The 20,518-nt window shown below is 47.3% G+C and overlaps 1 protein-coding gene across 1 annotated transcript in view; it reads left to right on the forward strand.

Annotated features, from left to right (window-relative positions):
• The first annotated feature begins 1,360 nt into the window (after positions 1-1,360).
• ABHD2 (abhydrolase domain containing 2, acylglycerol lipase) overlaps positions 1,361-20,518 on the forward strand; it is a 331,643-nt gene continuing 312,485 nt past the window's right edge. Inside the window, exon 1 of the mRNA XM_086958131.1 lies at positions 1,361-1,625. The gene's annotated coding sequence lies outside the window, so the exon portion shown is untranslated. The remainder of the gene's footprint in view (positions 1,626-20,518) is intronic.

Below are 20,518 nucleotides of genomic sequence, written 5' to 3' on the forward strand. Positions count from 1 at the left end.
TGATCCTGCTTTGCAAATACCATCAAGCCCACAGAAAGATCTGGCTTTTACCGATATTAAGAACGTGGGGGCTGAGACAATGCAGACCCGCTCTCTTAAGATTGCAAATGCTGGAAACGGAAAATGTCTGTTATTTTGTTAGTAGTTTTCTAAAATGTATTATGAAACATAGAAAGAATCTTTAAAACCCTCGTCAGTATTAATTTGAGCGGCTCTTTGCACATCTTGATTAACTTTTTTACTGTGAAATGAATTTTATATGAAATTTTATGTAACATATGTATTTTTGCATTTGTATGATATTTTCTGCTCTTGTATGGTTTTTCCATTGTGAACAAGCCGAATAAAGAATTTTATATATATAATTGAGTAAGTGTTGAGTATTGGGGCATAATGTATTGATGGTGTTACAAGGTCCCAGCATGCGACTTGGAAAGCACTGTGAATACGTAAGAAAGTCTAAGATGTGTCACATTTCACACTTGGCTGTAGAATGTACTCGGGTGCGCATGCAAAAACGCTCTAGTAACGTTGGGCCAAGTTTGCACTACATAATACTATTTTTGTTTAAACTTTATAAACTGCACTGAACGCATGGAACTGCCACACTAGACAATCGGAACATCTGACAGCAGTGAAAAACGCTGATCTGGCCGAAGCAGACGACAGACGAGGCTAGTTCACCTGGTCCCGTTTGGGAGGTCGTTCTGACGCGGGAGTTGAGTGGTCACTAAACGCGGTTGAGTGATGCAGTATATGTACAACCTGCCATGGATATGACGTATAAACTTTATTTTACACCTTGTCACTAATATATTGTGGGCTCCATAAGGCATGTCCGTGAGTCATGCTCTTCTACTTCAAACGGAAACCATTCGCGCTAAACTTGGCGAGACTAGATTAGATAGAATTGGGTTTTGTAATTTGTTCACTTGTAATTTTCTCCATAAATGCAACATCATGTATCAGTTCTGTTCCTATTGTGCAGCGCTCTGACACCTTCGGGTAAAGACGGCGCGATATAAATACGTAAAATAAATAAAAATGAAAAAACAGCACAGTATACATGTAACATATGCCCTGACACAAGGACACGGACATAGATTCAGCACTCTCGCGTCAATAGCAGTAAAGCTTACTTTCTTAGAGGCGGGCTTTAAATGAGCGGCGGAAAGGCTGCCCAATTGTAAAGCTTTTCCGGGAACATTCTAAAGGGGGCGGGGATATGATCAGTATCTTTAGAGAGAAAAAAATCCGTTAAGTGTTTTGATGCCCGACCAATGAACGAATGATTACCGGAAAGCGGAATATGTGACTACTGGCCAATCGTTGCTCCCAGATTTAGACCGGCGTTTTCATTAGCTAATAGAGATACGATGCTGGGCGTGACGCCACCCGGCCGGTTTGTTGTGTGACAGAAGGAGGAAGCGGCCTACAGTCTAGAAGAAAGTGTTCCAGAGGGCCGGGCTGGGTTGAGGCGGTGCTGATTCTCAGCTACCTGCGCCCCTTACCCATGGGACCATCACCGAGGGCGGCCCAGCTGTTGTGAGGCGGAGGCTGGACGAAGAGCGGCAGGTGCGAAAAAAGCGGAAGGGGCTCCGTGCGAGATCAGACCCTCGGGACTGGTAGGTGGCACCGGTTATCTCTTCCAGACAGTCGCAGCTCTTTTCTCAGTCCAGGGGCTGGGTCTGCCGGTGTGGTGTTGTTGTATTCGCAGTTCGGTCGTTTCCATATTTGAGCTGCGCGCTGCCTGTCACGACCTGCCAGGAACAGCTTCTGTTTTCAGGATGTGCTCAGAACCTACCCCATAGAATAAGATTTTATAATATGAGATTCGCCTACGGGGTGCTTGGATCTGGGAAGCCGGAGGGATGCTTAACTTTGGAAGCCCTGCAAAAGATGTGATTTTGTTTGACTTCACACAGCCCCGCCCCCAAGCATTATTCCGAAATTAGGAGTGGGTGGGCCATGACGATGAATGCAGTTGGTGAGGTAGCGAATGCATGGTGAGGTCAATTGGGAAGTTAGCCAGAACGAGGTTAGGCAGTGAGAGAGAAGAGAAGCGCGGTAGAGACGGGTGGAGTAAATAGTGGTAAGGCTTTGATAGGTCTGAAAGGGGTAGAAATAGGTGAGGGACGGAGACTCGGAGAGATACGAGGAAGGCACATAGAGATGTAGCAATTTGTAAGGAGAGAGGTATAGACTAATATTCAGGTAGAGAAGGTGAGGTTAAATAAGAAGACTGACAGAAAGTGTCTAAGAGTAAGGTGTACGATTGGACTGGCCAACCATGTGCGCTAAGCTTCCAAGAAGCAGCCATGCCCAGCTGTCAAATCCAAAATAAATCTGTTTTTTTATCTACACTATTAGGGGACTTTTGACTATCTCCATCACTTTACCAAGGGGCCCCTGGGAAGGTGGAGCTCTGGGCAGGTGCCCACTTTGCCATTGCCTTAATATTGCTCTAGATCAGTGGTTCCCAAACTTTTGACTCCTGAGGACCCCCATTGAGTCACCACTGGAAGCGGGGACCCCCAAGCTATTTGTATGTGTTAAATTTAAAATATTAAAACAGTAATTCGAAAAAAACAAATGGGCACACAAAACAAATACTCAAAGTACTAAGGATTTTGGGGCCCGATGTACGACCATTTCATTTAGCGCTTCGCAATGGGCGACACATTGCTAGTGGCAAATTGCGAGTCGCTAATGAAATGTACAACAGTATGCTTAATATTGTTTGGAATTCCCAATGGGGTCGCAAATTGCAAGGCTCATTAATATTAATGAGCCTCTCGCAATTTGCGAGCCCATTTTGAATGCCAGCCCTCCCAGGGATGGTGGCCGGCTGGGCTCTGCAGGACACCATGTCTGGGACTGCTTTTTTTTTTTTAATGAAGCCTTTTTTTCCATGCATGTAAAAAAAAAAAAAAAAAAAAAACTTTTTCATTCTATTTTTTAAAGGGCAGGTAGTGGTCCCAGGGACCACTGCCTGCCCTTAAAAAATAATTTTGCATGCATTTGCAAATGCATTACCATCTACTTGAAGTAGGTGGTAATTGCGAGTGTTTTGCGACCGCAATGTCAATCACAAATCATTTGTACATGGTTTTGAGACTTTCTATTTGGAAGGGACTGCCCCTTCCAAATAGCAAGTTGCAAAACCAATTTAGCGAGTCGCAAAACGATTGCGACTCACAAAATAGGCTATGTACGTGGCCCAATAGGTTTTTTGCATGCGCAAATGGGTTCGCGAACCTGTCTGCGCATATAAAAACGGGTCGTACATCTGACCCTTAGTATTTTATATTGAAGGAATAGCCCCTCTGTCGCATGTATTTCATTTGTTTTATAGCATCTCTCATACCATTGTAGTATGTCAGAGCACTTTACATCACACACATATAGAAACAAGGAATCATACATGTAAATCAGTGTTTAGAAAATGTTACATAAGGTAAAGGGGACTTCAAGGTGTAGCATTCACATGACATTCCTACTGGTAGGCATTTTTAAAGAGTGTTGGTCTGGAAAAGCACAAACTCAGGATTCAGAACGTAACACAGTGTATAGCACTGACTTTAACATTAAAAATGTATTTCCAAGCAAATAAATCTTTTTAGCAGCATCAGGATAATGAATGACTGGGAAAAAACATAAGTTACTAACTGGTACCATGCAGTTTGCAAGCAGCTCTTTGATGACAGTTTATAGGTCCCTCTGCTAGAATATGATTGTCACTTAACAAAACAAAAGAATCTCTGTGACAAATGCAATAACCAGGGACCTATGCACATGAAATACTGCTTTTTAAAATGCATGTTACACGTTCTTTGCAGTAGGCACATTAACCCTCTGTGCTACATTAGTTAAGTCTAAGCTGCCACTGAACAAAACTTTCATCTCTCTCCAGCAGGTACATTAATCACTGGCATTATCTTGACACTTTTATTGTTGCTCTAAAGCTGCTGAATATACAAGAAACTTTGCAGTGCTTTTGAAACTGCTGCCTAAGGACCCCCTGGGAATGTGTCACGGACCCCTGGGGGTCCGCGGACCCCAGTTTGGGAAACACTGCTCTAGATGAATCTTCCTCTCACCTCAACATAATCTCTCGCTACCTCCTCCCTCCCTATTTTCTTTCTCCACGTTGCCATCGTCTCAATGTGCAGCATCCCCCACTCTGTGCCTTGCCCTCCTATCATATTCTTCCATACCCATTTGTCTTTTCAGTTCAATGTTCTCATTCTCTCCGCCCCATTGTGGCTCTCTCTGTTAATCCCTATCCAACCCCTGTCTCTCTCTCTGCTTCTCTTTTCTCCGCTTCTCTTTTCTCCATTTGCCTCCTGCCTTCCACCCTGTCTGCTTTGATTTTCACTCTTTCCACCTCCTCCTCAACTCGTGGCTTCTCATCCTCTTCTGTCACCCTCCTCTTTACTGCTGCTGCTTATGTAGTAACGTTTGTGTGTGTGTGTGTGTGTGTGTGTGTGTGTATGTGTGTGTAAAGGGAACTTGAACTATCACTAAACAAGTCAAATAAATGCACTTGTGTGAGGGCAGTCAGACCTTACACTCACGTTGCCTTGTACCTACTTTCTTAGGGCGACTCAAACTTTCTCTTCTCTGGTCCATGATGTATTTTAATTTTGTTAGTGAAACTTGACTAAAGGATTTAACTTTAGAAAGGTCAAAACGTTTGGCATTTTTTTTCATACAGCGCAACACGTTAGGAATAGAGCCAAAGAAGGAAGAAAAGAGATCTTGCACGATTACAGCCACCATCCGTGCTGACTTCACACATGTCCCCAGATAAGGAGCCCAAGGCATTGATGTTGACCATTAAAGTTAAACAATTAGGTTAAGAAAGCAAGGCTCATGTGAATCATTGAGAGGAATCAAATGCTTGTGAATTTGCTTTGGATGGGACACTGGGCAACCTTGGAAGGACTAGCCCCACCCCGCTAGAACAGCGCCTTGAAGGGAGGCACTGCAGTCAAATAGTAGTAGGTGGCCCTGGCACACGATGCAGCCTAGGATGCTGGGCCAGAGGTGGCCCCAGTAGCGACTGTGAAACATTGGTGGGTTTCGGTGGTGAGCATGGAGTATCAGTAGGGGGACTATAATGGATGGGCTTTATTGTGGGTGGAATTTGGGAACATTGTTTAGTGGGGTGGGTTTGGAGGCAAGTGGGGCATTAGAAATACTTGCAATAAGAGATATGTTTAGTTATGATGAAGTACAAAAGCATTAGTATGGGTGTTTGTGCACATAGGACATTTGTGGTGACCTGCCTGTTATACAGTGTAAGTCATGCTCGTGATGTGTCCAAGAGGGTTTAGAATGGAGAATGTACAGGAAGGGCTTTTTGACATGGGGATGTTCCTTGGCAGTTGGTAGGTTGGTATGAGTTGTCGGTGTTAGTTTTAACAGACACAGGTTTCCTTATTGCCAATAAACATGAAGCTGAATCTTCACTGAAGTCTCCAGTGATTCATGAGAGTGGAGTACAACATTTTGGCAACAAACACCAGTGTCCTGATTTGGCAGAGGAATCCTGTGTTGTGGGCCCCCACCAGTGTGCTTGGCCCCTTCAGATTTCGTTGTGCATTCTTGGCTGTTCTCTAGTGACCGTGAGCCATTGTCACTGAGGGCGATTTGTTTTTCAGACTAATGGTGTTTTTTAAAAGTACGGCCTACCGGGCGGGCCTCAGAGCATTTCTTTGTAAGTGAGCGCTCCACACGGCGCTGGCTGGTGCTCATGCACAAATATACTGAGGACACTCATGGAGCGCTGGCTTAAGTGCTCTACGAGTTAGCGCACGCTACTGGCAAGCTGCCAGCAAATCAGGAGTGTCTATTGGCCCTCATTGGTCACCCGCCTGCCACATTTCTTTTACATCAGGGACTACAAGGATGTTATCTTACCGTAGTGTGCAGCCTCCTCAAGTCGTGGCCATGCTCTCTTGCTCATTTAGTGGTGTCCTGTTGTAATCTATTTGTTGGGTTAATACATCCTCCCCATTGTTCTCTGCCTTGCTACTCAGCCAGTGGTGAGGTCATTTGGAATGCTGAGTGTTTTTCTTAACCCGTTTGCTGCTTTGAACTTTCCGCGCAAATGCGGAACGTTGGGAGGGAGGGCGAGGGGGGGGGGGAGGGGTTAAAGCAGACCAGAAAACTTGAATGTGGAAAAGGCCGCTTTATTAGGAACAGGTGCACATTACAAAATAAATAACCTCGGCAACGCCTTCCAAAACTAGACCTCACTAAACAAATAAATAAACCTGACCCCGCCACACCCTCCCCTAAAATTTTTATGGCCCCTCCCCCACCCATACAATACAACATTTAAAAGATTATAACAACATTATAAAACATTACATCATCATTAATAAACATAACGTCATCATATAAATCCCAATAACTTACACATACCAGGCCCACCATTAACCAATCACCTGCCTGCCCCTTCACCTCTGTAAAACCCCCAAAACATATGACCATCCAACCAATGACCAACTTATCCTTTCCCTGTCGCTAACACTAACCTGAACAATAATCAACCAAAATTTGACACAAACTGGCCAGAAACAACTAGACCCCACCACCCAGGAAGGAGGGGGGGGGAGCAACACTACCCACCCCCCTTTTCTGCCCCCCAATAGGAAAAAAGGTGTGAACACAAAACACTCACCGCTGCATGGTCAAAGACCTCGCCAAAACCTCTCTTAACTCCAACAAATACATGCCTATTCTGGACAAATGGACTCCATCGTCCCTAAAAAAAACTCAACCGACTCAAAACGAATCTCTCTATGGGACAATCTCCCAAAACCCAGCTGGCGGCAAAATCGAGAAACCTCAGCATTAACCTTCTTTCTGGCCCTGTCAACTGCTCTCGGATTCACCGCTCCTCGCCAAATCCTACGGGGTATCAATTCGGTCCAAAAAACATGGAAACCAGCCCAACGTTCCTTAATGAAACTTAAATCCCTCTTCATTGCCCGCAACAAAATAACCCCTTTAGTTGCACAAAGATCATTCTCGCCTATGTGGATTACTAAAATATCTGGGCAACCATTCCCAACCAACCCTTTAAGACACAGAAATAATTCATTCCAAAGCATCCCCCCTTTACCCTTCCAAACAATATTGAACATTTTATCATTAAAGCCCAACAATTCTCCAAAATAACTTTGGGCCGCCTGAACCCGGGCCCACTTGATGAACGAATGGCCCACAATCCAAACCGTCACAGCTTGGGATCGGGGCCCAGCCACAGAACCTGTAAAAGAGAAAACCCTGAATGCTCAAGGAAAAGAGGATGACTTATGCGCCTCCCCCGCATCTCCCTGCACATAACGCTGAAAGCACTTAGATGACCAGCGACCCAACTTCATGATGTCCCCTTCAGACCAGCCCCTATTATGCGCTTCTGTTGCCACACCAATACGAAACGAGTGTGTCCCGAATTGGTCCCCATCCAAACCAATCTGCTGCAGCGCTTTACGCAAAACCATGTGCAATTGATATGCTGTAACCGGAGCTTTGTTAACGTGCTGAAAAACAAGATCACAATCGGAGCCCCCTGATAAGTTGCGCCAACGGCGAGCCAACAGCAATGGACATGTAATCTTAGGGGAACGCGCTTCTAACCACACCCCTTTACCCGATTTCCTTTGGTCAGTCTTGGAACAGGAGAGCCACACATGAACACCTTCTTCGGAGCAAAAAACATCTCTCCAGCAGATCCCAACCTTGGCTTTAGAACCCAACAATTCTGAAACACGAAAAGCCCCAAAGAACATAAAGGCCATCAACATGGCAAACAAACAAGCTTCGAAATCATCACTAAAAACTAAAGGCAGAACCGCTAATACCAGAGCCAGTGTCTGCCAAGATAAAGGAGCCCTAGACATTCTGGAACCTCCCCGCTCCCTGGCCCAACCCTCAAGCATCCTCTTGCCAATCTCACCAGCTGAAGGAGAATATCCCCAAAAAAGTTTACCCATGAAGGATATCCCTGCCAACTTTCCTGCAATGGTAACTCTACACAAACCTTTATCCATAAGGTCCAAAATAAACTGGATCACATCCTCTGGTCGGCGCCAAACTTCCTCACGCCTGCACTCCCCCGATTCCAGGAACTTCTTCCATGCCAAAGAATAAGCTGAACGTGTGGACATAGACAAAGAACCTACCACCAGTTGTAATACCCGACGTTGCCTACGTGCCACAGATGAATCGGCATTGGGGTCGGTGATCTGTCCGCCTCCCTGGCCAGTCCACGGAATATCCCCCCACTGCGAACGAGACAAAGCACCCGCTATGTCATTGTCCACACCAGGAATGTGTAAGGCTCGAAATGCAATGTCATGCTTCAAACAACCCAACACAAAGACTCTCATTAGCTTCAGAACCTGCTCATCTCTGGCCGACTGCCGATTCACAATCTCAACCACCGCCATGTTATCCACACGAAAAAGTACTTTTTTGTGTGCCGAGTCCTCTCCCCACAGAGTCAAAGCCACCAGCAAAGGAAAATGCTCAAGAAATGTTATACTCCTTCCCCCATTCAACCAATCTTCCGGCCATCGCGCCACACACCATCTCCCATTCCAGTACAGGCCAAAACCCTCACTGCCCGCAGCATCAGAAAACATCTGCACATCCCACTGAAAGTCCACATCTCTGACCAAAGGCACACCATGAAAGGAAGTAAGGAAAACTTTCCACATCCGCAAATCTTCTTTGACTCCCGCTGACAGACGCACACGATGGTGCGGCAAATGTTGTCCAGCCAGAGCCCTGCCCAACCGCCGACAAAAAGTCCTCCCCGCTCTCACCACCCTGCACGCAAAATTAAGGTGCCCCAGCAACACCTGAATCTCTTTCACCTGCACCTTCTGTTTCAACAACATACCACACAATAGTTCCAGCATTTTTGTTTTCTTATCCTCCGGCAAGCGATCCTGTATCGCCACAGAATCAATTTCAATGCCTAAGAATGATAATACTGTGGCAGGACCCATAGTCTTCTCAGGAGCCAAAAGCACGCCTAGTTCCTTCATGAGCCCATAAAAAGTGTCCAGAGCTGTCTGGCACTCCGCGGAGCCCGGGGAACCCACAAAAAATAAATCATCTAAATAGTGCGTTGCCAGGGAATGACCAGAATGGTGTGTAAAATGCCACTGCAAAAAAGTGCTGAAACATTCAAAAAGAGCACATGACATGGAACAACCCATCGGCAATGCTTTGTCCACGTACCATTTCCCTTCAAAATGGATACCCAGAAGACACCAGTCATCTGGATGGACTGGAAGCAGCCGGAATGCAGACTTAATGTCACATTTAGCCATCTCAGCTGCTGCGCCCGCGGTCACAAGTGACATGGCCACGTCAACTGAGGAATATGAAACCGAAGCAGCCTCCTCATCAATGAAATCATTCACAGAAGACCCCTCCGGCCATGATAAATGCTGAATAAGTCTGAACTGCCCCTGCTCCTTTTTAGGGACCACACCAATTGGTGAAATTATCAAATCCTGGATCGGCCAGTCATGAAAAGGGCCTGCCATCCGTCCTTCACGCACTTCTTTACTCAATTTCTCTCGCACCACTGCCTTATGCTCGAAAGCTGACTTTAAGTTGTCTGCCCAACGCCTCTGCCTTGGTCCCAGATAGCCCAAACGAAAACCAAATTGAAAACCCTCCAATAGCTTCTGCTTAACATCTGGGTTCTCATAATCCTGAAGGGCCCGTTGTAATTGCGGCAGCTTAACTGGTGTATGAGCCCTTTGGCCCAGAGCCCTGCGCGCCTCTACCTCCCCGTCCCCCTTTAAACTGCTGTGATGATCCTGCCGCACCTGAACTTGTCTGATTCCCTTGATGGCCACCTCCCGGCTTGGGCCCCCAACATTTAAACAAAGGGTGTCGCCTTCCACAGCCTGAGCACTCATGCCTATATTTGCAATACTCTCTGGTGCACAACCCCTTATTGAAGTCCCAGCAAGCACCATTTCCTGACTGTGAACCTGAACTACTCCCCACCCCTCTTCGGGTGGGCTTGGCCTGAAAGGGCTGATAAATTAAAGGGAGACCGCTGGCCGTAAAAATGGTCTTGCCCCCTGAGGCGACCCCCATCGTATGATGCCATAAATCAGTATCCAACTCCCCCCACTTTGCTTCCGAGTCCCATGCCATCCTTGCCCTAAATTCTTCATCATACTGGGCCCAAGCATACCCCCTCACCAGTAAGCTGCGCCTTCCGGATCACATCCATGTATTTAAATATAGAAACGCTGCGCTCTGGAAATTTCTCACAGTAAACACTTGTATAATTGAGAAAAGCCGCTGTCCAATTCTCAATAGTCAGTGGTACCTTTGGGCGTTTCGCTAGCTCATACTCCTCTAACTTTGAACCTTCCTTAGACCTAACTTCACGGTGAAGGAGCTTCAATATCTCCACATACTCACCCTTACAAATGCGCTCTCTCGTTGCCAACATAAGATGAGCGCCCAAAGGTTTAGTGACTCCCATATAAGGCAATTTTTTAATCTTCAACTCTTTACTGTGAAGTGGTTCCTTAACCCCTTCTACAGCATCCGTATTTGTACCACTTTCAGTCTTACCTTCAACTGACCCAACACTGACCTCCGTACCTACACCTGTGTCCTTAACATATCTACCTTTCAACAATCTCCCTTCCCCAACCCCCCCCACCCACTCCACTGCCGTCCCCATAGACACCATTTTTGGTTTGGGCTGTGTAATTGCTCTCTCACCTGGCTCTAAAGGAATTGTCTTTGCAGCCTCTGCCCGTGGCGCAGAAAAATCCAACATGGTCCTTCCTCGAGGAGCCCTAATAGATGGGCCGTGCTCTCGTCTCTCCTTTGACTTTTGTGCAACTGACAACACCTGAAAAACACTGACACATGAGGTCTCCCCCCCCCCCCTCCACTTCACGCAATTCTCCTTCTTCAGGAGTGTTGTCGTCATAATCCAAAACCACCGGCTCCATCTCCAGAAGCCCCACATTTTCATTTACCATCACACCTCTGGTCTTACCCAACCCGTCATTAGAAACATTAAGCTCAGACTGAATAGAATGTCTTCCTGGAGGGGGAGCAGACTGTACACGCCTGTACTTTCCCCCGCGCTGACTCTGTAGCTCCATAGCCGACGGCAAGGTCGACCACCTAGACCTGCTATTCGTTGGGGCCAGCGAGGTTGCGCAATACCTTCGTGCACTGACCGCGACGGGTTCCCTCGGTGGGATAGAGATGGCCGCGCTAGGCTCTCTCCTCACTTAACCTCGGCAAAATTGGACTGGACCGCCCCCTACCGAGTCTGGACCGCCGCACCGATCTACGACCTGAAAAGAAAAAGTTTGGACTGGTGTGCTGGGGCCCCTCATAACAAAACCTGTGCTAGCCCTAGGCTGCTGCAAAACAACTGGATTAACTGACCTTGCTTGCAACCTATCAAGAGACAAAACCCTACCCTCACTCCTCAAAGGCGCCCCCCTGACAGGAGAATCACCCACCACATCCTCATCGTCTCTAGAAACCACTCTAGTAGGCGCAACCACCGAAGAAGGCCCCCTACCAAACGTCCTCTCAGCCAACCCCTGCTCCCCACCCTCTCTCTGCATTCCACTCCTATCCATGCCTACCCTTCCAAAACGCTCCCAACCAGAAGGTTGATACTCAAAATGGGAACCACCCATACCCTCTGAAAAACAAGGAACAGCATCTGAAGCCCCCCGAACTGACACACTACCCACCCGCCCAAAATCCCTACCATATTGAGAGAATGTAGAAGGAACCACAGTGCCAATACCAACATCTGAAACATTTTGCCAAGCCTCGGAAAAATTCCCTACTGCTGACCCCCCAGCACGTACCTGGCCCACATCCAGCTCGGAGAAACCAGATGTAGCAGCACCCCTTTCTCCCACAATAACCCCTTCACTCTCACCCCGTGCACCCACCAAACCCCTAACAGGCAAAACATCACTATGCCCAAAATTACTGCCACCACGAGAAAGGGAACAATATACACCCTGTGCAACCCCACCCTCCAAGTCATGTAATACAACATCATCAGAAAAACCTACAACTTGACCACCAGCCCCTAACCTGTTAACCCCCCCATCAAAAATAGTTCCAACACTGACACCCCCCTCCCCAACTTGAGCCCACTCCCCTTCACCTCTAGAACTTCCCAATACAGACACAGCCTCATCATGCTCCGAAGGAGGACCAGAAAACAACAAGGGGCTATGCGCAAAACCTGCCCCTTCAAATGCCCCCTCTTCATGTGTAATATCTATATTAACAGAAGCCTGGCCAAAATCTTCATGAGGTACACCAGAAACTACCATATTCACAGCATCTAACAAGTGTTGATCAAATTGAACACGACCAGGAGCCGCGTGAGGAAAAGAGAAAACGTCCCTGCCCTCTACAAAACCACCCCTCCCCTCCCCTCACCCAAAGCAATTGAGCCTCTACGTGCACCGCGCTGTGGAGCACCAGCTCCCAACCCCTCCTGTCGCTCCAATACAGTCAATGAAGAAGAACGCTTCGCACTCTTTTTACGGCCTCCACGGCCGTGAACGGCCGCCGAGGAAGGTTCCAAAAAACCAAAACGGGCATCGCCCCCGGCGCCTTCCAAAGTGCGCCTGGACACCTGCGGCGCTAACGCGCTCTCTGCTCCTGCACCCGGAGGGTCGCGTGAAACACCAGACACCTCCTCTTTCCCCGCACGCGCCTTTGCAGACGAGGCCGCCTTCCGAGTACGAGAGCGGCCCGCTCACTTACCACCTGAGACCGGCGCTTCTTCGGCGACGAACAGGCTGCCACCACCGCAGCCACGTCAGCAGAAGCCTGGCGCGAAGGCCGCGCTGGGCCCCCCCAATCACCAAATCCATTTGGCCGGCTTCGGACAACAAATGCAGAGCCTCCAGCACACGGTGATCTTCCATCGCAGTGAGACAACTACAAAAATACACTAACCTAAAATATAAGGCTAAATGTACAAATTATTACCTCACAGAAACTTAGACAAAAACTAAGCTAAGCCTCCCAGCCACCAGGTCACCAAACCTAAAATGGTGGCTGAGGGGAGGAGACAGGGAGTCTTATATGTTGGGCTGCGAAAAACCTACCAAAAAGCATCCCAACGGGAACCTTCTAGAAGGCTCTGGAAGGGGAAACGCCCCCCCCCCCACCCCCGGAGCCCTCCCAAACAGCCGGGGGCAGCTTGGTTTTAGCCGATATGTGACTAAGTTTTATATTGTTTATAAATACCTTATGCAAAAATGTTATCTTGTAAATATGTAATACTGACTTACACATTACTATGGTGTACATTATACTGGGAATTTCTGATTCGAATATGCAACCTTTGTTGTCACTGTTCTCCCAAATGGAAGCTTCAATGTATTGAAGGTCTAAAACGCACAGTCTACAACCTAGTTTACACTTTTGCTTGTCTATCTTACTGATTCGGTAAAGAGGTAAGGCAAGTAGATTTTTTTGCAGGACAAGTAGATTTCTATACAATTTTGTCCCTTGGACAAGTAGATTTTTTAAACAATTCCACACCCCTGAGTAGGTCACCATAGTTTAGTCCCGATTAGGGAATGCCAGGGCACCCCCTTAAGACCGGGCTCTCATATGGGAAACGCCCCCTCTGAGAAACCTCTCCCCACAATCTACATGACTAAGGTTCCAAAACTCATGAGCGGCCAAAGTTTTAAAAGCCGCAAATCCCTTCAAAATAAAGTTATACACTGGGTAAGACATATAAGGGGATGTAGGTCAGTAACAAGGGAGGATGTGGCAAAAGTAAGGAGGGTGTCACTAGGAAGCTCGCAGACTGACTGTATTGAGATGCAGTTATTCAATTCCGTAATCTCAGAGAACCTAGTGGCACTGGAATTTCGCACCTCTCCACCAGGGCACTCTGCAATACAGATTCGCTCCTCTCCTTTATGGTCACTAGAGAGGGATGGGAGAGAGTTTGGACTAAGCATGGTTCATTGACTGACTGGATGAGGCCCGGTTATGGGATCCCTGTAAGGATGCAGAGGAAGAATATAGGGAAGACGAGCCTGCAAGTTCCAGTGGTTTAGAGAATGGTAGAGAGGAGGAGGGGGGAGTACTAATGGCGTGTGCATCAGGACCGTAAGGAAATCCGGGGTAATCAACCTTCTCTCTTGGAACATAGCAGGACTACAAAAAAACACTGTCGCTCCCAGAATGGAATGATTTTATTGACAAACATGACATGTGCTTGTTCCAGGAGACTTGGAGCTTGGTCCCCCTATATAAACCTGGATTTGCTACCTACTTTATTCCTGCATTAAGCCAGGGGAGGAGCTGTCCATCGGGCGGGTCTACATATTTGGCTAAGCATTTCTCTAAACTGGAAAACCATCATCCATAATACTGCATCAAACGACATTTTACATCTGTCGGTGAAAGGTCCCCCAAATAGTCGCAATGTGGAGATTTTTAATGTGTATGCCAGAGGGTCTTTCGGGAACCAACCATCAGCTACCATAGCAGAATTAGAATCCGTACTGTCTACCATCCCTCCCAACTCTGTTATCATTGTGGAGGGAGATTTTAATTGTACTTTCGAACCGCTGAGTGGGGAGGATGTATCGGGTATAGGGGAGCAGGATAGCAAATTAGCTATTTCGCCGCTCAGCTTAGCCCCAATCAAAAAGTGGACCCAAAGGGCCATCCAATTGAACGCCCTAACCGCGGAGTACAATCTAAGAGCGGTGAACGGTAGGACACGTTCTGATTTAAAAGGGTTCAATACATACAATAGGTCTTCCTGCCCCTCACGCATTGATTACATCTTGCTGGACTTTCGGCTCTGGGGTGACCTTTTGGATCTGGAAGTGAAGGCAACCCAGGATAGTGACCACAATCCCCTGTGTATGCAGTTAAGAAACAACTGGGCCGTCTCCAAGTCCCCCAATTCAGTGAGGATGTTAACAAAAGAGGTAGTACCCTCAAATTGTAACCGCCGTCTTAAATGGCATAAGGTTGCATACCAGGAGGATAAATTGGATAGTATAATCAATCAATCGGGGCATTTGTATAGCGTGCTACTCGCCCGGAGGGTCTCAAGGTGCTTTGGGGGGGGGGGGGGGAGAGGGAGATTCCGCTACTGCTTGAACAGCCAGGTCTTGAGTTGCTTCCTGAAGGAGAGGTGGTCTTGGGTCAGGCGGAGGTGGATGGGGAGGGAGTTCCACGTCTTGGCCGCCAGGTAGGAGAAGGATCTTCCTCCCGTTGTGGCTCTTCGGATGCGGGGAACGGCGGCGAGGGCTTGGCTGGTCGATCGGAGCTGGCGTGTGGGAGTGTAGAAGGTCAGGCGGTCATTGAGGTATCTGGGTCCTTGGTCGTGGAGAGCTTTGGGTGCGTGGGTGAGGAGTCGGAACGTGATTCTGTTGCTGATAGGGAGCCAGTGCAGGTCTCTCAGGTGTCCGGAGATGTGGCTGTGTCGGGGGATGTCCAGGATGAGTCGTGCTGAGGCGTTCTGAATGCGCTGGAGTCTTTTCTGTAGTTTGGCTGTGGTTCCGGCGTAGAGGGAGTTACCGTAGTCCAGGCGGCTGGTGACGAGCACCTGGGTGATCGTCTTCCTGGTTTCGCTGGGGATCCACCGGAAGATCGTCCGTAGCATGCGTAGGATGTTGAAGCATGACGAGGAGACGGCGTTGACTTGTCTGGTCATCGAGAGGGAGGAGTCCAGGATGAAGCCCAGGTTGCGTCCGTGGTCCGTTGGTTTGGGTGCGCTGCCCAGGGCAGGGGGCCACCAGGAGTCGTCCCAGGCGGAGCGTGATGAACCCAGGATGAGGACGTCTGTCTTGTCCGAGTTCAGTTTCAGGCGGCTGTTCATCATCCACTCGGCTACGTCTTTCATCCCTTCGTGTAGGTTGGCTCTGGCGGTTGCGGGGTCGTTGGTGAGGGAGAGGATCAGCTGGGTGTCTTCGGCGTAGGAGATGATGTTGAGGTTGTGTTGGCGTGCGATGGCCGCAGAGGGGGCTCATAAGGAGGCGTTGATGATGTCACGGAGATGGGGTGCGATGATGGAGTCGGCCTTGTTGAAGACGTGGTGAGGGCAGTAGTCGGTTGGTGACCCAGAGTGGATGGAGTTCATCGTGCAGATGGTGTCTTCAGTGTTGATCGGGGTCCCGGCGCGGAGGGTGGTGGTGGGGGGCGTTGGTGCGGTCGTAGGGTGCGTCGGCTGTGTGCTGAAACTGTTGTGTATATCAGCGATCTTGCTGTGGAAGAACGAGGCGAGCGAGTTGCAGAGGTCTTGCGATGGGGTGATGTTGTTGTTTCCGGCGCTAGGGTACGAGAACTCATTGAGCATAAGACCATAGAGCTGGTGTCAATTAGCGATGCCATAGAGGATATATGATAGATGGATTGGGAATGTTCTTTGTCATTCCGGACTCTAGCAATCAGAGTACCAAAAAAAAAACATCTTACCAGGCCATCTAACCTGTGGTACTCAAACGTTTGCATGGAAAAGAGGCGTAGTCTGTCCTTGGCACTACAAAGTAACAACCCCTCTCTGTTCAGAATAGTCAGGAAAGAGTACTCTCAGGCAGTAGAGATAGCTAAGCGCAATTGGGAAGAAGTACACTGGCAGGATCTTAAAGACGCCTCCCAATTGAAAGACACCGCTGTGTTCTGGGAAATACTCAATAAAGGTATTCGGAAGGGATCCGATCCGATTCCTAACCACATTACAGAACATGAATGGTATGCCCATTTTCTTGGCATATATTGTGATGTTGGACCCACTTCACCAATCTATATTGAGAACCTCCCACTACCGGCCGAGGGTCTTACACCCAACGAAGCACAGGATGACTCTAAACTATCAGAACCTTTTTAACCTTAAAGAAGTTTCATCTGCTATAGCTGGGCTAGCCGCAGGAAAGGCGGCGGGTCCTGATGGCCTCCCAGGTGACCTCTTGCTACGCGAAGCAAAAGTGTGGGCTGATTTTATTCTGCTTTTAATGAACCTGATAGCTAGAGGCCATCCTGTCCCGGACTCTTGGAAGGGTGCAGAGGTAGTTGCAATATATAAAAAGGGTAATAAGGAGGACCCTGCCAACTACAGACCGATTAGTTTAATCGACGTAACACAGAAGGTGGTTGGCAGGGTACTCCTAATGAGGATAAGGTCATGGATGGATAACAGCAGCGTCCTTTCTCATTTCCAAGCAGGGTTCAGACAAAGTCGGCACAATGGATCAAGTGTTTAGATTTTGCATGCTATATTCGAATGTAGTGACTATCGGGAAAGGCAGTTTATATCTAGCCTTTATCGACCTCCAGACCGCATTCGAGGCAATCTTTGGCAGGTGTTGTCTGATTTGGGCATCCCACCTATGATTCTTGATTTAACTAAGCGCCTCCATGAGGGGAATTATGCCAGAATCAGGTGGGGCAACCAAGGACAGCTGACTAGAAGGGTGTCGGTGAATATGGGGGTTCGCCAGGGTTGTGTGCTGGCTCCAACTCTGTTCTCTCTCTTTGTAAATGGGGTGGCAGACCATTTGAGAGAGGTTCCAACTGACGCTCCAACCCTGGCGGGGTAGAAAACCCCCACCCTCCTATTCGCAGACGACACCTTATTGGTGTCAAAACGCCCTAGTGGTCTACAAAAATTGTTAGACGGGTTCAGTCAGTTTTGCGATTTACAGGGACTTTCCATTAATACTAGTAAGACGAAATTAATGACACTCTCTCCGTCTAAACGCTTTAAGAATGGCATTACCTTGAATGGCACTCCCCTAGAAACCATAGAGTCTTTTGACTATCTGGGTATTCGGTTGAACAATGTGATGAAGTGGAATGCCCATTTGGCCAAGATGCTCCTTAATCCTAAGCGGGTGGCGAGGGCAATCTTGAGAGAACAGCAGCTTTCATCTAGCAGACCAGTAGGCCCGGCTCTCATGGTCTACGACGGCAAAGCATTGCCCTCAGCACTCTATGGGTCGGAATTATGGGGATTCGAGAATGTGGGTGACTTAGAGAGATCAGAAAATAAGTTTTACAGAGGTCTGGTTTTTCTGCCACTTTCTACCCCTCTAACACCACTCCGAAAGGATTTTGGGAAGCACTCCTTTTCAGAGATTGTAAGATTACGTCCGCTACTTTTTTGGGTGCGCCTAAGAAGGACCCCTGAACTGGCCAACTATGCTGCTGCACTGAGCGAGATTATTAGTTTAGACTCGGGGAGCAAGATCAAATGGATCTCCAAATTAAAGCAGTTGGTAACAGCGATAGGGTATGGAGAGTCATGGGCAAGTCAGACCCCACCAGCGAAACAAATAGTTAAGAAGGCATACTGGGAATGGTTTATAGGGGAAGAGACGCGAAAATCCAACTGGGGGACCCTCACAGAACAGCTCCTGGAGCATAAGCCAGATGCTAGATTTGAATACTATCTCGACTTTATACAATCTCCACGAGATCGAATGCTCTATATGAAGTTCAGGTTAGGAATTCTCCCTGTTAATGAGTTGGTAGCGGGCTGGAGAAGCCATAGTTTAAGATCTGTGAGTTGCCCCGGTTGTCAGGCGCCCTCAGAATCTATCCCACATTTCCTCTTTGCTTGTCCTGCTTATAGGGCTGCCAGGAGGAAATGGCTTAAATCCATTTGTAAAAATCTGGGGTTTATGGACTACAGTCAGCATTACGCACATTCAAAACTGATCCTTCTTCTCTTAGTATTACCTGTGCGGTAGCCAAATTCTTGGGCAGCGCCTGGCTGTCACGCACTAAGCTGCTAAAGCACAATAAGAGTTAGTGATTTAAGGGTCCCAAATCTGTTTTACTACGCCCGCTATATGATATGTGTTTTTATTGTATATACTGTATAAATTCTTTAATGATTTTTAGATAAATTATCGTATTAGTTGTATGTAATGTTTTTTTCACTGCTTAATCACGCTTGTACATGCTTTTATGATATTTGTATATCGAATAAAGTACATACAACAACAACATAAGGTGCAAGTTTCGGCCCACGACAGAGGAGCTTATTAGGGACCAACCTATTTTTCAGTTTAGCATTGTAGCAATAAGAAAATGCAAGAGTCTTTGGGCTGCAAGTAATCCAACATTAAAGGATGGTATCTAGATAGCTAAAGTGGTGGAGGAATCCGAGAAATGCATGATGAAGATGCAAAAGTTGTATGGTAAAAGCACCCCATAGGTAACCGAGGTAGATCGTGATTGAGTTTGTGGCCATAGAAGGAATAAGTCGGAGGTCTCGAGATTGAGGAGTCCAAAAGGAGATCGCGTCCCAGAGTTGAATTCGGGATGGATGTCGAGAACCTGGCCTTGATGGTTGATTCTGGTTCCCTCCATTCCATCATACCCAAACATTTGTATGACTCTTTATGGGCGGGGAGAGTGTTACTTTCCGCTGATGTTGTTTTGAAAAGTTACCAAGGGGCCAGTATTGGAGTGATTGGTTATGTCAGTGCCAGAATTAAGTTCAGGGATCGCCACACTCAAGGGAGAGTTTATGTAGCTAGTGAGGGTCCACCAATTCTGGGCTGGTCTCCCCAGTGTGATTTGGAAATAGTGGTAAATCCATGTGCGACTGATCAAGTGATGAATGTTTATGATGAATATGTGTGCTTTGCTTGAACAATTTAAACCTATATTTCAAAACAAGTTGTGTTTGGCCAAAGACTATGAACACAAAATAGTGTTGAAAAAGAATGCCATCTCAAGGGAAATGGCTAGGAAGGTACCGGTTGCAGTACAGTCTGAGGTCAGGAAAATAATTGATCAATGATGGGGTTATTGAACTTGTGGATGCCTCCCAATGGCTATCTCCTGTGATGATCACAAAGAAATCTGATGGTACAACGTTGTGTGTGACCATCGCAGTTTGAACCAGTGTTTTCATGGATCACTTTCCACTGCTAATATCAATATCGCAGAGTTAGTCTTCTTGTTGACTGGTGACCGTGCATAATGTCAGTTCATGTTACACCCATGTATTTAATTGCTTTCGTCACCACAGAGGGAGGTTTCCAGTTCAACAGACTGCCGTTTGGCTTGTCCTCCATGGCAAGCTTTTACCAAAGACTCATTTCAAATGTGTTGTCGGAGTTCAGTAATGTGGTCTTCTTTCAAAACGACATATTGACCTTTGGGAATATTATTGACACACACAATAGCACATTACACAAAGTTTTGTCTCGATTACTGGATGCAGGACTTCCCCTACCGGGAAAGAAATGTAAATTCTTAGTGTGCGAGGTTGAGTATTTGGAGTACCTCATTTCAGGGGAATGGGTGAGACCCAAAATGAGTCTGGTGAGTCTCCTATTAAATGCAGAGACACATGACCATAAGGACATGTTGCGTTCGTTCATGGGTCCGGTGAAATATTACTCAAAGTTTTTAAGAGATTTGGCAGGCAAATCAGAACCTTTGAGAGAGCTGCTCAGGAAGGGGA

Source organism: Lissotriton vulgaris, chromosome 2_1 (genome assembly GCF_964263255.1).
Source record: "Lissotriton vulgaris chromosome 2_1, aLisVul1.2, whole genome shotgun sequence".
NCBI classification, from domain to species: Eukaryota; Metazoa; Chordata; class Amphibia; order Caudata; family Salamandridae; genus Lissotriton; species Lissotriton vulgaris.